Source organism: Homalodisca vitripennis, unplaced genomic scaffold, assembly GCF_021130785.1.
Source record: "Homalodisca vitripennis isolate AUS2020 unplaced genomic scaffold, UT_GWSS_2.1 ScUCBcl_1;HRSCAF=141, whole genome shotgun sequence".
Lineage (NCBI taxonomy): Eukaryota > Metazoa > Arthropoda > Insecta > Hemiptera > Cicadellidae > Homalodisca > Homalodisca vitripennis.
The window spans coordinates 462,866-486,822 of NW_025776166.1; the positions used below are offsets into that span (position 1 = coordinate 462,866).

General features: G+C 31.7%; 1 long non-coding RNA gene across 1 annotated transcript; it reads left to right on the top strand.

Moving 5' to 3' along the window:
• The first annotated feature begins 18,089 nt into the window (after positions 1-18,089).
• LOC124370177 lies at positions 18,090-23,645 on the top strand. Its single transcript, XR_006923164.1, has 3 exons — positions 18,090-18,278; positions 22,372-22,535; positions 23,379-23,645. It is a non-coding gene; the product is annotated as an uncharacterized LOC124370177 (long non-coding RNA).
• The last annotated feature ends 312 nt before the right edge of the window (positions 23,646-23,957 follow it).

A 23,957-nucleotide genomic window follows, 5' to 3' on the forward strand; every position in this document is an offset into this window, starting at 1 on the left:
GACCTGTTTCCGTAGTTTAGTTTTAATGATTAGTGTTTTGTATAGTTTTAAATTAAGTACATGTCTTTAGTGTTAGTGAAGTTGACTAACAACATGTAGGTTGTGATTCCTGACTTAGGCGTGCCACAACGCTTTAGTAAGATTTGTTTATTTTAACCTAGTTTGTAATTATGTATTAGGTTAGTTCTTTACCTGAAGAAGAGATCAGATTGCAGATCTCGAAACGTAGTGTTACTGTTTTCTTGTTTCACTGAACGATGGCAAATGTCCGGAAAAATCCTGTTTCCTTCACAATCCTTCCATCGTCAAAAATAACCTTCAAACAAAGAATTGATTCTCGGTACGGACCCGGAACCAGTAAACAAATCAAAGACCTTGAGATCTTGCATCTTAAATTAACTAAACACATTAATCATTTAACTTTCTTGCGTAAATGTAAGGTTGAAGACCTTATGCCTATAGGGTTAACTCTAAAAACTCCTTTTCATAGTAGGAAAGCCAGTAATATTTTGTCTTCTGCTTCTAAATCTTTACTTAAAGAAAGAATTGCATATCATCATCGTGAAAGATACCTCCTCCAAAATAGTATTGAGTGTAAAAACACTGATCGGTACAGAATTCAACAACATTCTCGAAAGCATCCAAAATAGATGTATAAAAGTTTCTGAAACAGATAAGAAAAAGAAAATCTCTAAACTGGAAAAAATTAGGCCTAAAACATGTGATTTGCCTAAGGATGGCAACGTGAATACGGATGCAAATAATAAAAATGTAATCAACCTCTCTTCAAAAATCCTGAATGAAGCGGAAATATCAGTCTTATCCAAGGGTTTAATCTTTTCTGTGGCACAAAAATCGGTAAAGGCACTGGATTTCGTAACTGGAATCGAGTCGGCTATTTCACAGTTACCTGAGGAACAGGGTGACCGGTTTCGTTGTGAGGCCAGTCTTTTACTCAGAAAAATTCCTCCCACAAAACCCAATTTGACAATAGAGGAGAAAAAGGCCAGGTCGATCCTTGGGAAAGACGACACGGTCAAAATCTTACCTGCCGACAAAGGCAACGCTACTGTGGTACTTGACTCAGTAGCGTATAAAGAAAAGATTGCGGAAACTTTAAATACTGGCAAATATACAGTTTTAAATAAAGACCCGACTGATTCATTTGAACGCAAAGTAGCAAACACTTTAAGAAAACATAAAGAATTTTTTTTTTCAGATAAATTTAGATCTAAATTAACTCCTCACCACTCCAAAATCCCCCATATGTATGGCCTTCCCAAAATCCACAAACCTACCATCCCTCTCCGGCCCATCATTAGTTCTCGTGATTCACCTTGCAGGGAATTGTCTAAAGTCCTCTTGGACATCTTAACGCCATTGGTAGGAAAAACTGACTCTTTCATCAAAAATTCCAGTGATTTCGTAGAGAAGTCGAAATCCCTAAAGTTGACTGAAACTGACAAACTGGTAAGTTTTGATGTCGAAAGTCTATTTACTAATGTACCAGTTCCAGAAACTCTCGGAATTATTAAATCACGTCTCAAAGAAGACCAAACATTAAAGGATAGAACTAAACTTCCCGTGCCAGTAATTATGGAACTGTTAGAACTATGCACTCAATGCAATTATTTTGAGTTAGAGGGTAAAATTTACCGTCAAGATGAGGGGATGGCAATGGGTTCTCCACTGTCTCCTATTTTCGCCAATATCTTTATGGAGGAATTCGAGCGAAAAGCTTTGGCTTCAGCTCAGTTCAAACCGAAGATTTGGTGGAGGTATGTGGATGATACCTTTGTTATTTTTCCTCATGGAGACATTGAATTAAATAATTTTTTGAATCACATTAATAGTATTTCTCCTTCCATCCGCCTCACAATGGAAGTGGAAGTCCAAAAACAAGCTTCCCTTTTTGGATGTGTGTGTATTAAGAGATAGGGATGTCCTTAAGACAACTGTTTTTCGAAAGATAACACACACAGGAAAATATTTAAATTATCAATCCAACCATCAAAAATCTGTCAAAGAAGGAGTAGCCTACTCGTTGTTTGATAGAGCAAAGAGCTTGTGCTCAGATAAAGATGGACTAAAAGAAGAATTTAAGAAAATTGAATCGGATCTCAGAAGAAATGGATACCCTCAATTAGTAATTAATAAGTGCAAACGAACCAGAAGAATCATTCCTGAGTCAGAAAAACAGAATTGTGATAAATTTGCGTTTATGTCAATCCCTTATGTGCCGGGATTATCGGAGAAAATTAGAAGAGTAGGTAGAAAGTACAACATTAGAACCGCGTTTAAAACACACAACACTCTTAGACAAAGTCTCGTAAAAACAAAACCAAAAAATGGCACACAGGATTCCAAAAACTGTGTTTACAGTATAAAATGTAGCTGCAATAGGGAATACATAGGCGAGACAAAAAGACCACTAAACGTAAGGATAAAAGAACACAAAGAAAACACGAGAAAGGGTTTCACAGAAAAGTAAAAAATTGCACACCATTGTTGGTCCGAAGACCATCATATGAATTGGGATGAAGCCCACATAATACATCGGGAACCACATTTCTTCAAAAGGAAATTAATTGAGGCAACATACATTAAATTGGCAGACCAACCAATCAGTCGAGATTAGGCCGCTTTGGTTGCCAATTCTAAAAAATGAACTAAAGAGAAAACCAAAAGTATCAAACGGATCGGAAATTTGTAATAAACCAATGCGGAGTCACAATATGGTTTTAAGAAGTTCATCTCGCATGAACCAATAATAACGAAAGGGCCCATTCCTGTTCCCCTTCCCTTGCATTTCCGCCATCTTGTTTTAGCCAGCCGTCACGATTACCATTGGCTAGTCCCTCTGGTCAGTCGTAGGTGGTTAGTAGACGAGTGAAGACGTGTTGTGACCTGTTTCCGTAGTTTAGTTATAATGATTAGTGTTTTGTATAGTTTTAAATTAAGTGCATGTCTTTAGTGTTAGTGAAGTTGACTAACAACATGTAGGTTGTGATTCCTGACTTAGGCGTGCCACAACGCTTTAGTAAGATTTGTTTATTTTAACCTAGTTTGTAATTATGTATTAGGTTAGTTCTTTACCTGAAGAAGAGATCAGATTGCAGATCTCGAAACGTAGTGTTACTGTTTTCTTGTTTCACTGAACGATGGCAAATGTCCGGAAAAATCCTGTTTCCTTCACAATCCTTCCATCGTCAAAAATAACCTTCAAACATAAATAGAAATCTTCAATTTTAAGCTCTTCTGTGTAATCAAGTTTTTTAATACTATCGATAAATTCGTAAGGAAATATGCCTTTTCCAGACAATATTTTAAAAATCTTGTCTTCGTCATTTGGCAGTCTTGTTAAAATTTCATTCAATATTCTTCCATCCATGATATCTTTTTGTGCTCCATTTAAAGAAGAAAAATTTTAACTAGCGATTTTTAAAAATTCCAATTTTATAGTGAATTTTGAGAAAATTTCGATCAAATTATCAATTTTTAAAGATAAAAATTCGCTATAATTAGAGATACTTCAGTAAATTTTAAGGATGTTTAAAAAACTCTAGTACCAGTTTGCATGTACCTTAAAACGTTGCTAATTTGATCGAAATTTTCTCAAAATTCACTATGAAATTGGAATTTTTTTAAATCGCTAGTTAAAATTTCTCTTCTTTAAATGGAGCTAATAAAGGAATTAAATGAGGTTGGTGATTTAAAGTTCAAAGAGTATAAGAAATTAATTGATTTAGAAGAAAATAAGAAATACAAAATTGTGACATTGGAGAAAATGAAAGATAAATTCGGGTTTACAATAATTGCAGAATTGGAAGATTGTAAAGTATACTTACCGAACAGATTTTTGAATTTTTTGGATGAAAAAAGATTAAAGAATTGAATAAAAATTATAAATTACACTTGATTGTTACTGGAAAGAAGAAAATAAAAGACAAAGAATGTGTTACAATTAACTTTGTAGAATAAAGATTTTTCGTTTATTCGTAGCAGATTCAACAACATTTCCGATAGATTGATTTGAAGCAGATTTGACTAAGTTTCCAATAGACTGCTTAAGGAAGTACAAGCAAACAGCTATAGATTCGGTTATTTTTAGTTCGTGATTTATAGATTCATTTATGGTTCAATGAACAGTATTTTACATTGATTTTCTGACTGCCCCAAAAGTGGTCTAGGACCGCCATATTACTATCTACTTATATATATATATATATATATATATATATATATATATATATATATATATATATATATATATATTTCAGTTCACCTGGTGAAATTAACTGATTCTGAAATGTTTTGTTCTTACTTTGTAACTCAAATAAGGTGGATTTATAAGGAAAATCACCTGAAAAATCAAATAAAACCACTCTAGAGGTTGTAGTGCAAACAGTTTTTGAGAAGAAGTATGATATTTTAAAAATCTCGTCTTCGTCATTTGGCAGTCTTGTTAAAATTTCATTCAATATTCTTCCATCCTGTATAAAATGATTTGTATGCTTGAAATCATCTTTTTTGAGGTTTTTATCTAACTTTTCAATAGACGATGCCATAAATCTGAACTTATCTACGAAAGAAAACTTAATGTATTTTCTAGGTTTATCGTCTTCAAATTCATATCCATATCCTGAATTTACAGAATAGTTTATATATTTTTCATCTGTGTTTGCAATAAAATCAACGTTTCCATATTATTTAGCCAATTCTTTTATGTACAAATGAGTGTCATAGTTTGCCATATTGTGGCAGAAAACTGGAATATTCTGAAGGCATTTTAAATTTAGATTACAAACTCTATGAGCTGCACCTCGAAATTTGCCTGTTAAATGACAAGGATCTCTACATTTTTTTAATGCATCATATGCAGAACTCCAATCATCTGGCATACAACCTAAAGTTTTTTTCTGGATCTTGATAAGAAATTTGTTCACAAATATGACAAAGATTAGAATTTTGGTATGAAATTTCTTTTTCTTTAGTTAATTTCATAGGCGTCATGTTCTTTGAATTATATTTCTTAGCTATATACTTCGATAATTTATTGAGCTCTTCAAACAATTTTGTTGGAACATTTGGCAAATCTTCTTCATTTTTGGCTCGATAACATATAGGTTTATACATGCGATTGGTTACATTCAATACTAAATTTAGAGTAAAACCGTAAGGAATATGCTTCTGAATCTTGGTTGTAGTAGGTTTTTGTGGATTATTCTTACATGTTGTAATTTTTTCTAATATGCTTTCGAAATCCATATAAATAACGTACGGATAGTTAAACTTCTTTTGATAATTAGTAAATGATGTTGTTTGACCTGGAAACGGCATAATTGGTTTACAAACTTCATGTTGCTTGCAAATTTCTAAATGATCAGCTAAAGCACTATATTTGTAGAAATGACTTAAACATCTCCTACATAGAAATTTTTTGTGTTGATGTTTAGATAACTCAGAACTCACTAATCTATTTAAATCTGTTATCAAAACATATTGGGATTTATCATCTTGTTTAAAATACAATAAGTCAATGTTTAACTTAAACATTAAAGGTTTTCTTTGACACACTGAATCATGCTTATTTTAAAGAAATGTAATACTCTACCATACTTACATACCACAGTAACATACATTATGAGAGAAAACAAATAACTTAATGAATAATAGTTAAAAGATACTCCACGCTGCTTCTGTCCATACTTAAAAACCAATTTTTAACAATTCTTTTAATTTGCTTTTAATTAAAGGAATTTAATTAATTTTTTAATATGTTTTATATTTTGCGGTAACCTATTAAAAAGTCTTGGCACTGTACAGTTAAATGTTTTTGCATAAACAGTTACATTATGATTAGGAACTCTAAAAATACAAGCATTTCTAAGGCCTTGTCTAAAAAAGTTAACATTTCATGTTATATAGTAAGCTTTTAGAACCTTAAATATATAAATACAACGTACCGGCAAAATTTTCATACAAACAAAACATGGATGAAATGGTTCTCTTAATCTTTTCTTTAGAAATAATGTAACATGCCATTTTTGAATGTTCTCCGTAGATTTTATTGTGGATTTGTACGTCCCTCTCCAATTTTTACTAAGGCAAAATATAAACAACGTAGATTTTGGATTGGGCATATGTCTCGCAAGTGATAAAAAAGTCTAATTCCTGTTATGAGTTTTGATTTTAGTGTAATTATATGATTTTTCCAGCTCAAAAACACATCGTCGGTGTTATGTAAAAAGGGCGATTCAACCAAAAAGGCATTTTTCAGGAGAGCTTTTTGAAACATTTGAACCTATAAAAAATCATATAATAGCATTCTACACTTGTGTAATATTAAATTCAAATAAACAATATATTTTTCTTAGTATTTGCAAAGTTTAAATTAAATAAGCTACATTTTTAAATTAATAAAAAATATTTTTTAGCATAATGTGGGTTTATTCGCTCTTCTTACATACTTAAATCTGAATAAAACCAAGTTGGGTATTTGCCTTTTTATAATACAATACAACTAATATAGTTTTTATTGAGACTATGAATGGAATTAATATTACATAGTAGTACAAGGTGAAAATAGTTTCAAATGAGAACAAGTAAATCCTTGTATTAGATTTTAAAAAGTACAAATTTATTGAGCCATACAATTACACCATTATGAAAAACATATTTTAGTGTCAACATTTACAACATAGACCAAAAGGAAAACGTTAAGGAAGCAGTTATGTTTTCTTTTTTTTTTTTGTCCCTTCGGCTGGTGGTTTTCACCTCTTTAGGAAGTTCTTCAAAAAACTTGTGGTGGTGTGCAGGAACTACTCTTGATTTACAGAGATCCGTTAGATCTTTATATTTTAGCTCCGATATTGGTAGACGGGTTTTGTAGGCCTTAGGAAGGTTTTCTACTTTCAAAATATGTGGCCTACCAACACTTTTCATCATTATCTCATGAAAAAGCTCATCATTGTATTCGTACTTAAAAGAAATTGAATTAAACCTGGTTTACTTTTCAAATACCTGAACCATTTTATTTTCCTCCACTGTACAACTTTACCAGATACAGTTTTATATCTTTGGATCTTTGTTTGTGCTTGCCAATTCAGTCCAGTCAATAAAATACTCATGATTAAGATACACAACTTTGTAAGTTTCCGGTGTCTTTCTCGCAGTCTGGCAAATAATACCCCATTCAGAAGGCGCATTAACATGTATGATTTTTGAAGCCCTTTCTATGGTATAGTGCATCGCATCACCTTCTTGTTGTGAATGGCCTGGTTCACAAAACACATGATCTATAACTTGAAAACTTGTTAGTCGCACAGCATGCAAAAGTGCAGTAGAAAAATACCGGTTTAGGTTTTGACCACCACAACTATCACTTAAGAAAAAGAATTCTTCTATGTTTGAGTGGTCTTTAATATAATTGAAGATACAGGTTCCTATCTCTGTTGAGCCTCTGTTTCCTTCAGTCTCATCCCATAAGTTGCATGTTCCTTCTTTGGATGTAAGATCAAATAGGCCTACTGTTAAATTATACACGGCCAGTTTTCTTTTATAAAAATAGAAGACACTTGGCCATTAGGACACTCAAGAACTGCCTGAAGATCAAAATTAGCAACAGTTTTAGTCCCATTACTATCTTTACACTCATTGATTTTTTTTTTATTTCACGAACTCTCTCTTTGTTTTTTAAATGTTTATTATATTGGTATTTCTCAGTTTCTTTCTCTTCAACAGACTCGTAACGATTGCAGATGTTGCACTGGTCTTTTTTAGGTTTATGAAACCTAAGATTACCATACGAGTAAAAGTAAACTGTGTACTGTGATTTTGACACAGGCTTTATCAGTGACTTCATAGTTTCTGAATCAGAGTTTTCAGACTAGGCTTCAGTAAGTCCAGTTTTCATTAAGTCCAGGACCTTGTATTTTGCCATTTTAATACTGGCTGTTTCATAAAGTCCAGTTTTCAAAAAGTCCAGTTCTCTAATATTAATTTAAAATATAACGCAGTTTCATAAAGTCCAGTTTTCAATAAGTCCAGGAGTTTAATATTATTAAAATACAGAAGTGTCAGTAAGTCCAGTGTCACAAAGTCCAGAAGTACAGTCTGTGCCAGAGCAAGTCGCCGGCGACCGTCATGTTGCTATGTTGCAGGGGCAATTCTCAAGGCGTTCCAGCCTCAGCGCAAATTTAATAATTCATGTGGATTGTTATGTAAAGCAGCCTAAAAAAGAATTAGTTTGAATTCAAGCTTTAAATATTTATCTTTATTTTATGTATATTTGCAATTGTGTATCTAACTTATAGTTTTAAAATGTGGTTTTTCATACAAACCATACAATAAATAGAAACAAATATTTTAATTATTAAACTTTATTCAACCTAACATTAATTAATAAATATAAGTATACATTTGGAATGTTTATTGTATCTGTACTATGCATGTCCAATTAAATCACCGTAAATAACAAACAATACATTCATAACAAAATGTTGTATTATTTTACTACATGAAAACTCAAATTCTCAATAATGCCAGACACTCAACAAATGTTTTGAAAGTATTGAGTTTAGCAAACAGACATAAAATATATATTTTTGACGTATCATATGTTCCAATGCTAAAATAAAATTATATAACATTTTCCTGTATTAAATATGTTGTCTTTTATTAAGTAAAACAGGAAATTAAAATTAATCATTTTGCAAGCAACAACTGTCATTTCATTATGAAATTTTATTCAGGAGTTAGTTCTCATAACCAATTAATATTATGCATAAACCAGTGTTGATTATTTACTATTAAACGCTATTACTACAATGTTATTGATCAAAGTAATAAAAATTATAAGTCTTATATATTTTATATAAATATTAGCTCTGATAATGGCAGTAAAGAAAGAACCTGCTATATATTTATTATATATAATCCACCAAACAATAAACAGCATCTGGGATGTTAACCAGTCGGGCCCCTTTAGCTCAATAAACTACCTTGCCCCGATCATGAGGTTATATGACAATTGACTTAGTGGGAAGCCTATCAGTCGTGGGGCTGGACAACTTTCATTTAAAACGATCTTTCCGCACGATATATCAGAAACTAACTAACATATAGACGTTTGTTTATGCATGAAGCTTCAGTACTATATGAGGAACATGCGTTCGATTGTGGTAAACGGCACACCATGAGATTTGGGTGACATTTAGCATGTATTACATTAGTCTTAACCATTGTGATATTGGTAACAAAGCACAATAAATATATTTGTAAACAAACTCAATTTACCCATTATATATTTAACGTCCTAATAATATTATATATGCGACAGTGCCTTTGTTTCTTTGTTTTGTTTTCACGCGTAAACTACTCAACCGATTGAACTGAAATTTTACACAGACATTCCTACGGTTCCTGGGACGAATATGGGCCTATTCGTATTTCGAAAAACTCTCCGGGCTCCACCATAATGGACTTAAAAATAGCGAAAGTTCCAATTCCTGGTCTTTAAAGTTTCGTAATTTTTATTGAATGAGCCTGTCAAGTAATCAACCTTTCTGTGTAAACATTATACTAATGCAGCACACCAATATGTTTATTTAATTAAAGCACTATTTTATTTATATTTCATAATCAAATTTAGCTGACACTAAACTCCTGTTCTCAGTCTCTTAGGACTGTATATATATATTTTTTCGTCAACATTTTGTTAATCGGGTAAATAAGGCAAATTCAACTATGGAACCGTAACTACAATAGAGTCGAAGTCAGTTGAAATGCTCGGAACCAGAGAGAGATTTGATCGAAGTAGGCTTCTCATTCCTAAGAAGGTAAATATATTTCCCTCGTCAGGACAACGATGAAAACTCATCTATGGCACTAAAAATACATTAGACCGGCAGTAGATCGCAATAGCTGGAAATAAGCGGTTTTTTAAGCAAAGCTGTTTTCGGAGACCAGTGTAAATAATTTCTTGATGAGAGCAACGAGGTAAATTCAGTTGTGGTATCGGAAATATGATGAATTTGAACGATAAATGAATGCTCCTATACCAACCAAACATGATATAAGATTTTGTACCTCTGATCGTCTAACCATAAACACTGAAATTATATGAACCTGATCATATGACTACTTACGTTTGAAATACATTATAGAGGACCATTATATTACATCATACGTGTTTTGATAAAGTTGGCTTCGGACTTTGATTTTTTTTACCCGCGGGTAACAACTTGTATGACGTATTAACACATGTAGACTAATTATTCCAACACATCCCACACCATTTTTAAGGTGAATGGTGACTAGATGTGTAGACTTTTATTATTTAAACACTAGTATGAAACGCAATAAAATGAAAAGAACGTGAATTTATCATATGACAAGATCATGTGTATCATTTCGAAAAACATTTCATAATTAGACTTAATTGAAACTTCATTTCTACATAAACAAGAATGAGGTCAACCATTGAATTTGGCTGATAACACTGAGTTCGATAATGGTGAATGTCATTCCATGGGATATGGCCTAGCGTTAGCTATTATATTTTTATTGGTATTATATGCAAACATTGTGGCAATGAAAATATGGCAGAATAAATAAATTTGAGAACAAACCTAGTCCAATAAAGACTTTTTTACATGGAAAATTTTTATTCATATGGTAAAATGAAAAAATTACCAGAGTGGAAAGTCAATGTTAAAAGTAGGTGACAATATTTAATATCAGAGAACTCTCGAGTTGCAGTTCCCCAATTTAGCTCACCGAAACTTTCATTACTGGAACACTGCTATAAAACATAATTCAATATGAGACTATAATGTGGTAAGTTATCTCGAGAAAGGTTTCTTCTGTTAACTTCATTTTGTTATAGACTAGGTTGGGTTGTTATCACTCAGTACGCCAACACAGTTTTTACTTTATCTACCGGGGGTATATAAAAATGTCTCTTCTGTGCGACTGTTTATCATTCTATCTGCCTGCAGGTATATCGAAAATAAAATGTGTTATAGATTTGAAATTTTGAATGCAATCTCAGTTTGTTATGCAACACGTGGTGTGGCGTGTTGCTACTTTGTTTATATTATATTGAATTAGTAAAAAGCATTTATTTTTAACACGCAAGCCTCTAAAACAAAGCGATAAATGTGCATTTTGAATTTTGCTCCATTTTAATTGTGCAGCTGATGAAACATTGAAAATGCCTCTTCTTGTGTGTATTGTTTCTGGGTAAACGAGACAGACACTCTTTTGTAGTGTATGTGTCTCTGTTACCGAGATTGCGTTTTGAGCTTCTTCGTTACCGACTGTCTAGGCTAATTGGTTGGCCTAGGCTATTATGTCAGGACCCTATTGAAGCTGGCAAATTCAAGGATATCGAAATCATATTCCTAATGTACTCTGCTGTCTTAATCTTTGTCGAATCCTTTTATACGGACGTGGACTCCAGATTCCAGTAGTCAAGGCTGTGACAGAATGTCAGATTTCAAACACTACACAAAGTGGAAGGTGAAGTAGAGCTAAACTATTAAAACTCCCTTTTGATTGAATCAGCCCTTCCAATAACAGTTGTTTTAAAGTGAACAAACTGTAGTAATTAATGTATGATGGCAGTAATGATAAGAAATTATTTCTGTAGACATTGATACTGATGTGGCATTTTTATGTACTTCCTACGTAATCTCATAGTTAATCCTATAATAAAACTTCCAGACATTTCTTAACTCAAGAATATAATATAATAAGATAAAATCTAACTAGAACACAATTAAAAAAGCTAGGCTTGGTAATACACAAATAAATGATGGCACTGTTTAAAATTCCATGTTTTATTTTGTGAAATATAATTTTTTTTTTTAAAGGAGCATTTTTGGAATGATTACTAAAAGTATATATACAAATTTATTTAAATAACTGTTTTTCTACACCAGTTTCAATGAAAATACTGTGTTAATCTTTTTTTGTAGTATAGTTTGAATTCTTACTAATGATTTTCATTATACTTTTTAAGTTTTTTTTTTCTTCTGACAAACTGTTAAATAAAAGGCCTTCGTGATCAGATATGGACATTGGTAAGAATTTGTCTCTTCTGACGGATCTGAGGTTGTTTCCTGTAATACGAGTAGTTTTCTAAAACTGTAACCAAAAGGACTATCTAGTGGAAACTGTTAGACTCATGTTATAACTATTAGAAAAATATGATAAACTCCAAACTACAAAATAGATTTATTTTCGTCGATTTATACTTTTTAACGTTCATCCATTATTACGATAGTTAATTACCGATCGATAACACGTGTTAATTTCTCCTCAACCATGTCAGATATTCCACTACTGTTATGCCACCATAATAGAACAAACTATGCAATTTTGTTGAATAATTCCACAACACAAACAAAATAGTGAATTGCTTCAGTGTTTCAATGAAAACAAATGTACAACAATGCTCATGATTTCCAGGAATTTATTTAGTAATTGTGTGTGCGAGACAAAAGCTATAGACAGTACAATGTGTCACAACCGGATACGGGAGGTCCTCCATAGCATGTTGCACCTGTCAATGACCCATTATCTCAAATGTGACGAGGGTGCAATAAACCAACACTCCCTCGCCCCTCGGTTCGAGCCGTGAGCCTGCCAGGCTCAAGGAAGTCCTTGCCGAATATTTATATTGTTTGAGTTTATCCTACTCCAGAAATCAGATTGTTTTCTAAAAGTGTCTATTTTATTGCTAATATAACTATCAGAACTGTTTATAAAATTTTGTGTATAAAGTTAAAAGTGTTTTAATTTTTACATTAATGATGAACTTCTAAACGAGAATAATAAATTTACATGAATTGTTAACATAATGTTATTTATTCCTCGGGTAAACTACCTTTATTTCAATGTATAATGTTGTATATAGGTAGATTAAAATAAAGAATCAAAGATACAAATTTCTTATAAACTGTGACTAGTGTGTACATGAACATTTTAAAATTATCTGGTTACTTTCAAATGACAAAACTACTTGCTGACGCTTTCAATGGAGTGTTTTTACAATTAAGTACACATAACCAAAATAAACTATTAAAATGATAAAAAATATCCATCTATAAAACAGTACAGAAATCTGCTAGATGAGGAGTAGTATAAAAATAGCACAAAGCTAAGGCAGTTTCCGGGTAGCCTACAGCTGACTTCACACAGTCCACAGATCTCACAGATAGATAACGATGAAACGTTCTCTATCAAATTTGATTCGTTCCATTTCACCCATGACATTGTACTCAACTAACAAAGTATAATAGAAAACGGTGGATTAATTATAAAAAATATTTTAAATCAAATTACACGTTATTTTTTTACAACCTCTCTAAGTTATAAGGAGGAAAGAGGGCCTAGACAGGCAAATATCTATATCGTTATTAATGTATCATGTTTACCTTTTTACTTAGTAATATAAGCCTCTCAATTTAACCTTATATAACGTTGAATAAATTTGAAAATTGCATTTAAATGTTTGATCGGCAGGTTTAGTGAGACGTGTTTTCTTGTCTAGTACCGTGCGGGCTGGAAGAGTTTTGAGCACTTTGTCACCCAAGTTCCTTTGGCCCGGTTCCTTTTTTAGAACTTCTTAACATTCTTGAACCAGATAAAACTCTCCAGCGGCCCACCTCAACCATGACGTTTAGACTCATTTCGTATACTCTATTGCTTTTAATCTGGTTAATGGGTTATCTTCAAATACGGATTTACTGGCTTTAGAGTTTTGGTAAGGAATACAAATTAACATAACAAGATTATAAGAATATGTGCATTTAAATAAATGTCTATGTTAAGCAAAAGCCATAAATAATTTCATATAGGTCAGTTCATCGCTAAACATATTTCTATTCAGACTAAAATTGTAACCGATTTGATTGCGTTTGATGGGAACTAATTGTGTATGCAATATTTTCCAAAGTACACAATTGCGTAACTGATGACTTGAGTTGTTACTCTGAGTTGTCAATTTTAATGGATAACGTTTTAACCTGTATAGTCTACCAAATATTCTAAGGAGGCTTCAACGGGAGCGCCCAACACCGGAAGTTCCTTTCCTTTCCCACGCGTATAAACTTACTGTAGGCTATCGCTTAAAATTTCGTTGAGTACGTTCTACACTTACCGCAAGGTAATTTTTTAATTGAACCTAGGGTTTATTGCCTTCGTTATGATTCTATTGTTTACTAATATTGAAAGGTTTATGATATTCTGTACAGGCCTACACCTGCACAAAACACAGATGTTTTGCAAATTGTTGTGTAGTAAAAATCAGGTTACAGAGTTATTTTAAATTTGGGTTAACAGGTGGGAAAATCTGAAGATTTTGTTAATGTGACTTGTACCTTAGCGGGTTATTACACGCTATTAGCACAAAGCAAATAAAAAAAACAATTTGGGTTATTGTTGATAAGCCGGTTATAGTGGGAATATCATATTTTTTCGTATTCGAAAAGTGGCTAGTCGAAAGGCTCGAATTCATAGCGAAGATTGACAGAATTGAACGCTGAGCACTATGGTAAACGGACTGTAGGTCCACGTCATAAAACTGCCGGAAGCATTTCTTACCTACTTCTTGAGGGGTGGACAGTTAGTCCACGGTCCCGGCCTGGGACCCACTGTCCGACTCACGAGTTTCTTTTGATGAGGGGTTGACAAGGGATCGTCGTAATCACACTGTAGCACTTGAATGGATGTTTCGACATCTAAACTCTATATCTGCTAAATAGTTTTCAGTACACTACATAAGACAGCTGCAAAAAGAATGAAACAAAATTATATACATAAAATAAAGTCAGGTTAGTTACGCCATTTCTAACTTAAGAATGTCTGTAACGATTATAGTGGTCTTTGCTTTATTGGATACGTTTTCGCTCCGACTAGGAGAACAACGATTAAAATATCGTAAGAATGCACAGAAAAATCACGTAAAGAGAACAAGACATTTATATAATAGTCTAAGAGCCTCTTAACTTTAGTCAATTGTTCTGTGTAAACATTGTTTTATAGTAGCACAATAATAAATTACCTTACATTTAGTCATGAAAGCATAGAGTAAGCTTGATAATAACAACACTTCTCATTTCAAACTTTTTTGTGACCACTGTTGAGCACAAGTAAGACAAATATTTAGATAAATAAACTACAAGTTTTATTAAAAGTCTACTTTTAACTGTACACTTTAGTAAATATTGAGTATGCATGATGAGTACTGTATGCAGACATCAAAAGAATGTACTATATAACTTTTGTATAGTTATAAAACGCATAGTTTATTTGACTTTTGACAGAAGTAGGCTTCTTAGAAGTTGGTATATACCTTGTTCGAAAAAACAAAGCAATTAACTAGGGCTTTTTTATTAATTAAACACTAAATTTTAAAACTTTTAATGGTTAATGGTTTATTTTAAAGGGGAATAAAACTAATAGGGTTTAAGAATAAATTTAATAATTTAAAGCGTTCGAGGTCCTTATAACTGATAGTAATTAAACATGTTATCTCCTGTCGTTCCGGGATCACTATTTGAAATAACGTTAATTTTTTCGCAGCGATATATAGCGATGAATAGCAATTGGAAGTTTGAATGAAACTAGACAAATTTTTTAGCCGTTCATCGAATTCCTGTTTGAGTGATATTTAAAACGTATCGTTAGCGGCATAAGGTCACTATTATGTAAGTTAGTATGTCTGTGTAGGCAGATGTTTTGTGTACTGTTTGGATTATATGCCAAGAGCCACTATTTAAGGTAATAACATATTTTTTCTTCGTATCTATTTAACTTAATTTGGTACAACTTTAAAAATGATATATTAGATATGAACTAAATGGTTATTTTCACTATTAACAATGTTAATAAAACAATAAACCATCCATTGCAATTAACGTGTAGGTACTACGAGTAACGTGTCTACTGGTATATACAGTATTATACAAACGATGGTCCAATATAAGGAATAACTAATACAAACTTACTGTAGATGTTTATGATTCATTAGGACAATGCCAAATTAATAAGAAAGTAATATAATGCTATGTGGAATTCGTTAAGATATAATCCCTATTAGTAATCCACTTCATATGTGATAGCTTGAGTAAACTGTTGTTAATATTTACTGCTTTAGCAGTACGCTGTGCGAATGTAGTGGAAACATCACTGACCAGAATAAAGAATAAGTGTAGGTAGAAAAACTAATGCACGGCCAGGTCAGTTTTGAAAAGTAGGACAGTTAGTCCGCAGGTGTCGGCGTGGACTAACTCTCCTACCCTGCAGAAAAGTGACGTCAGCCACTCTCGTCAAACTAGGCGTGGACCTACAGTCCTACAATCGAGATCCATGGCCATCTACTAAGGCACGTGACTTCTTTAGGCAGTATCAGTATAAACCCAATTACTATTTCACCTCGGAGTACTTAAATACTTTAAGTATTAAAAAGGTTATTAAAAGGGTATCTATACTTTTTGATCCGAAGTCATAAGATGCAGCTTTGCTCTTGTTTAGTGATTGTACTGAACTATTTTGTTAAGTATCTTGTTAATTTTATGATTCAATTTTGTTTTAGTCGCATATACTTCATATTAAACTGTACTTGTAGTAGAAGATTATTCCTATATAAGTTTCCTGGTGATTGGTGGTAGAAAGGTTTTATTGAAAACTTTATGCTCTGAGCTGATATTTTACCTCCTCTTATTAGTTGAGAAGTACTATAGAATATTAATTTTAGGACCTAATGTTTCAAACCTTTCCCCAGGGGTGGCTGGACCCCTGATATAGAGTTTTTTATACCCTCTACTCTACTGTTTTCAAGGCACCCTTCAGAGTACATTTCTTGATGCACCACTGCTTTTGCATTGGATCTAAATACCATAGTCTACACAATAAATAAATATTTCGGGTCTTTTGTAGCAGAGTGCCACCAGTCTTGAAATATGCTCTATAGCGATGGCATATTGTTTCAATGGTCTTATGACGATCTGTTTCAAGCTATCTGGCGGGACATGAACCTATTCTGGCCTCCACAAGAATAAACCCTTATACAGTTTTTAACATATTTTTTTTCCTTTAAAATATGTTCAAATTTTGTCCAATACATATATACTGAGTGTACAATGTGGTTTTGTTGGTCCTGTATCCATAGAAAACATTTCAAGACTGGCGGTCCTCTTCTACAAAAGACCCAATATTTCTATAATGAGACAGATAAAAATATTAATTTTTGTTATGTTAGTTTATTATTACATTTGTTTATGTTTTGTTCATTATTGTATTTTGTATCATATATACCGGAAATTGGCAGAAGAATGATACATTTATCTGTTTCATAAAATAATTCACTTACATCAATGTGGAATATATCTAACATCTGACGACAAAAAGGCACGTAGTATACAACTCCCTGACATGTTTTATACTCAAGTTATATTATATTGTCAATAAAACAGATGAAATGAGTGTTTAGGGAAAGCCTGATTATTCTTAAATTACCTTTGATGATATCAAGACATAATTAATTAGGGCTATGAACGGTGTGGTTATTTCAAATGCTGTGAAATATGTTGCTTTGAATCTACAATTTGTGTAGTCAGATATGCGATGACTCAGATTTCATACACAATTGTGTTTTACCACAGGCAATAATCATACTTAAATAAATACTTTGTAGTCATATTAAGCTAATAAAGGTATAACATGTAATTTTTACAGATTTAATACATAATAGTTTACGAAAAATGGAGTGCTTTACTTAGAATTCCTGTCAAACATGGAATATAGTATAGAAGGTACGCAAAATGGCCATTCTTTATAGAAGGAAAAGTTATTACAAATAATTAACAATGAGTTTCATTTAAGCCCACAGATTGACTGGAGAGACAAGAAATTATCTTATCTCGGAGTTAAAGAGACTGAGAGAGAACTGAAGGATATCTTTTCAAACGCGCAGTAGGGCACGCGCAGGTTTAGTGAGGTGACAGCTGGCGTTAGCTTTGAGCAGTCACCAGTCACAGTCAGTCGTTGAGCCCAAGCGCGATTGTGTTGTGATAGTTGGGTTGCAGTTATTAGAGCGGTTACACACCACGGTTGGGTGGGGCTTGTTTTGGTTCATCGCTGTTCACTTCAACCTGCCTGTGGTCTGGCGATCTTACCCGACGACATGGAAAACGTTCAACTAAATTTCACAGTGGGGTCATGAGATTCAATGCTTCTTTGTACTTACAGCGTTGTCCGATCATCTCAAGGTAAGTAAATTATTGATTTTTATCTTAGTGTAGTAAGATAAATGTATTTAATTAATAAATGTAAAAGTAATTTATGTCAAGCCCAATATAACTTAGTACTAGCTCAATTTATAGATAATTAATAGATTTTTAAACAAATTTCAGTACAATAACATGAAATTTTAACATGTGGTCTGACTTACTCTTTCGTTATTTAATAATTTAAAGTTAAAGGACTAGTAGTTTTAAAAATGTGTCTTAGATTGAAGACTCTTGGAGCTATTGAGGAAATAAATTAAAAATAGTACCAAATTTTAATAAAACAATAATTTTTCAATAAGGTTTATTTTTTGGACGAGGCCTTTTAAAACCAAAGGTTTCATAACAAGCACAAATAAATAATTACATTAGTTTAATTAAAATTAATATTAAAATACCGTATGGTTTAAATATGCATATACAAGAATGTTAGAAACATTTCAGCCAGTATAAAAATGTATTTATGACCACCGTTTAATTTTTGAGTAAAATAAACCTTATTAGAAAAGTATTGCTTTATTAATATTTAGTACTATTATGTCTAATAGATACTTTTAGGAGAATTGCATTTTATAACAGTTTCTTTTCCTTGTAACATTTAAAAATAAATACTTCACATTTTCAAAACCTTTATAAAAACATGAATTTATTTGCACAACATACAGCACTTTTTCAAACCAAATATGCAAAACTTTTAAAAAGCATACAAATAAAACTGTCACTCACAGAACAAACAACAAATTATCCCAAATTTTAGGAAACCCTAAGGACAAAATTTCAAATGATAGTAAATCGGGAATTTATGAAATTGGATGCAATGACTGTGACAAAATTTATATTGGACAAACAAAAAGAACAATAAAAACACGATTTAAAGAGCATTTATCACACACAAAATATGGAAGAGTTGACAAATCTGCTGTAGCCAAGCACTGCATTGAATCAGGACACAGAACATCAATTACAAATCTAAAATTAATAAAAGAAATAACAAAACCAATGAACTTGAATGCTTGGGAAACACTATACATAAACAGAAGTAAAGAAAAACTCATGAACAATGAAGAGGGCCCTATTGAAAATTCCAATCTTCTTTCTTCTGAATTTATTCAAAAATTAAACTCTAGTCAAATATAATTTTTTCATACTGGCTGAAATATTTCCAAAATTTTTGTATTTACATTTTACACCATATGTTAATTTAATATTAATTTTAACAAACAATATGTAAATATTTATTTGTGGAGTTGCCTGAAGATGAAACCTTTGGTTTTGAAAGGCCTCGCCCGAAATAATAAACAATTTGGAAAAGTAGTGTTTTTTATTAATATTTAATAACCTTTATAAAAAGATAAGTGATAAGTCAACACAATCTACAAATTAAAATATCTGTTCTCTGTAATAATACAAAGCAATCAAAACCAAAGAAATTAATAAATAAGATTATACAGTTTTTATTGGATTGTGTTTAAATGGAATGATTGGTTATTTTTGGACATACTACAAAAATGTATTGTTTATAAAATTCCTAGCAAATTTTCAGCATTAATAAAAAGTCATGAGTAGTACTGAAGTAATTCAAGAAGAATTTGCAGTGTATTTAAGGTTGCAATGAATTCTAAGTAGGTATTAAACTTGTTTAAATTTGGTTCTTTATGATGAATAATTTGAAAGGATGATAAAATTTCAGACATTTCGCATTGTGATATGTTTCAAAAAGTTTATCACCACATCTCAAGAATTAATTTCTACCATCTTCTTTCAGGTGTATAAAACTTAATTTAACAACATAACGGCCCTAGGGCCCTGTTTATAACGCCGTGTGGTCGGCCTTTTCTTGACCATTCTGCCAATATGTTGTCTTGTACATATTAAGCATATTCTGTTGCCTATTTGTAAATCAAGATTAAAAATTATGAACAGGGAATGAGAAATTTTTGATATTGGAAACATACATTAAAGTAACGATATCAAAATAATAAGGGTTTTCCTGTTTTTGGGTTATTGTAAAAGGTCTACATATTTATTTCTTTACGGAGATATTAACGCAATTGTTATTATTGCAAAGGAAAAACAGTTACAACGTGAAACAAATTTTTGTCATATATAAATTGAAGAATTTGCTGCAAATAGAACAATTATGGAACACTACAGTTTAGTGTAGAACGTATTTAACATTTTCGATACTCCATAACTTAATTAGTATTTTCAAATAACACCAACATATTGTGTAATCTGGTAAACTATTATTTAAATATAGCCTACAGTTAAGTTTTTGAAAATTATCTTATGAATGACTTTTAGGATGTTATCACATAGATCATGTATGCAATTATTAATACGTAATTCATTTGTCACAAAATCTACCTACTTCAAACTATGCTGGTAGGAGAATTTTACAATAGCTTTTTGAAACCAAATTTTATTTACTGCTTTAACAAATATGTGGGTACACTAATATTCAGGTTACAGACTGGAGGCCTGGAGTAACGCTTTTTAGTTATTTTGGTAGCCTATGTTTATTGGGTTTTGGTGAAATTAGTTTCAGAAAAATTTTATTTATATTTCTCAACAGATAGTATATGAAATTTTATTTTTGTAAAGGACACCGTGAGAAATTTCTTTTCTAATTGCATTCCAAACACAAACCACACCACACAGAGGTTGTAAAAAGGGTCCTTGATAAGCTTGATTTAGCCCTAAGGATTACGGGTAAAACAATAAAACTTGGTGCATCATTACTGCGCCTATAAATCTACGTTTTGAAGTGACTATCATTTTTTGTCATGTTGCCCTGATATAAAGAAATAGTTTTTAAGGTAGTCTTCACATCTAATGGAGGATGGTCTACAAGGAGTTTGGCTATACATTTTAACATAAGCATACCCCAAGTTATACATTATTTTAAACAAACAATACTATTTGATGTAGAGATTCAGTAACCACCTTACAAATTATTTCTTAGGTCCAGTATTAATTTATTAAGTTTAACTATTTAGATGTACACCATCCTCAAGTGTCTCGAATTTATTATTGGAGTACACACTTATGAGAATTTGTTCAATCTAGCATACACCTTGTAGACTAAAGAGTTGAAGGAATTATGTGACCGATATTGCATTTGTTAAAAATTTAATAAAATATACTAAATAAGTGCAATATTTCATAAAATATTAACCATAGTTAAATACGTAGGAGGAAAGATCGATATCATAGGCAATCTAAAAGTGCTTTCTTTTTAAATACAGCGTGCTCGGGCGTTCACTTCTAAAACCCCTCATGGACCGGAAATTCCATAGATAGTGAACTTCCGGCGAGTCGCGTAATTGCAGATTCTCGTGGGAACGAAACGATACAGACTCATTGTACTCATTCATAGGAAATAAATATTTAGTAATTCTTAAATATTAAATTAATAAAATTGTATTTATTTTTTGATACACCAGTGATTATGAAGTAAAATTTTATATTGGAATGCTGTACATTCTTCACAAGACTATTATTTATATCAAAACATAATTCCTGTTATATGATTTTATATTTTTCTTCAATAGGAAATCTTCTAAAAAATCTGAGTGATTTGTTTGACCCATTGTGTCTCAGAATAAACTACTTTAATTATCTGTAAATAACAATGTGTCAATTAAAACATGAAAGTATTGCTGAATTTACTGGAAAATTGACACTACGCGGGATGTCGCATGTGAGCTAATTTCTGTACGTACTTTTTAAGCGCATAAATAAAGAAGATTGTACAAAAAAATTAAATTAAAAGAACAATATGGAAAATGTGTGAATGTATTGTTTGCATCAGGAAATTTTGCCGAATTGGGTGCAGGGGACAATAACGTTTTATTAGGGATCACGAAGAAATATATGAGAAGATAGAATGAGTTACCAAGTTGCTTATCTGTTTAATCATAATAATACTTTTAGATTTTGACAAATGCGGCAATTTACCCTTGGGTGCCACCTCTTGCATGTTGTTAACATTAATTTGATTATTTAGATTAGAGAACAGTGTGTGAACTGGCAAGAATATTGTGGTCGAAATTTATATAAATTCTTTGCCCAGGAGCTTGCCGGGATGCTGCCTTCTGTTCCTTACTTACTTCCTGAAACTACTCATCTGTTGTCCCTCCATGTGAAGGAGATCTTCAGAGATCTTCAGTCAGTGACCTGGAAGCTAGCAGCTATTCTTCTTGCTGTATCAGCTATTCTTCCTTCATTATTTCCTGAGTATTTCTTAATGTTACTCTTATTTTATGCTTACTTTGTGAAAAGATGTAATGAAAAATCTATAAATAATTATAAAATTAATCGAATAAAATAGTATAATTTGATACATGAAAACTTGTCAGATTGGTATTGAAATTATTCATATTTACTATTAAATAACAAAAGGAAAAAGCTATTTAAACTAAGCTTTTGTATGTACTAAGATGTTGTCAGTTACATCTTAATATCAACCTCATAAACAATACAGTAATGTTTCAAAGGGTTTTGTTATATTTGTTTTCTGCATCTGCAAGGGGTTTCTGCCCAGTATGTGTACATCAGTCTAGACATCTAACTTATTTTAAAACTATCTGATGACAAAATGGTTTGTATTAGGAATGTTAACCTTTTAGCTGTTTCACAAAGATTTATTGTCACTCCTGTTTTTGTGGAATACTCTTTCATGCCAACATCGTTGTGCAATAAATTTGCTGTATATATTATTTTTATATATTAGCATATGTATATACCTATTTGTAGATAGTAAAATTGTCAATACAAATAAAATTTCGTGTTTTTTATTTACATTCAGGAAAAAAGTTATAAAATGGTGAACAGCCATAGATTTAAAGTTTACTGCCTTTTTTCATTTAGGCTGTTTAGAGAACATTTTAGAAACCTGTTAATTTAAGATGGGCTGATATCAAGAGCTGATCATATTACAAAGGCGATTGAATAAAAATATTATGTAAAAATTTTGATAGCATCAGCTAGAGTTTTATTTAAAATAGAAAAAGCCACCAGTAGCTAATTTTCTGAATGAATACTGTATTACACCACCAACAGGATTGATATTTGTTACAGGTGAACTGGGTATGGGTGGATGGGCCGGCAGGAACGCATGCTGCATAGAGCTGTGCACAATCAACATGGCAAGAAAACTAAGCAAACAAACATGTTTAACTTTTTCTTTTAGGTTAAATTTGTTCTGTTTTATTATTTGTTGAATTTTTCATTGTACAGTTTGTACGGTTCCTATTTAATTTGATAATAAGAAAACCATCTTGCACCAATTGTTTCAGATAATCAACGCACTGCTGTAAACAGTCCTTTTACCTCTAATCATAAAGATCAATAGTACATAGATTTAAGCAGTATTACATATTAAATATTTAGTATAAAGAAGTATAAAGAAAATAACATTTATTTCTTACACAATTAACCACAATCAATAAGAAAGAAAGGATTTTAGTTTTGAAATATACTACATCTGTTAACAATGTGTAATTTTATTTAGACAATAATAAGGCCAATTAAATAAATAAATATTAAAATGCGACCAAATAACATGACTTGTTTTTTGTTCTTGTCAAATGAGTGACAGTTTTAAAAGGCTTCAACTTTAGAAGACCATTTATAATATTTGTAAACACTACCTGAAAC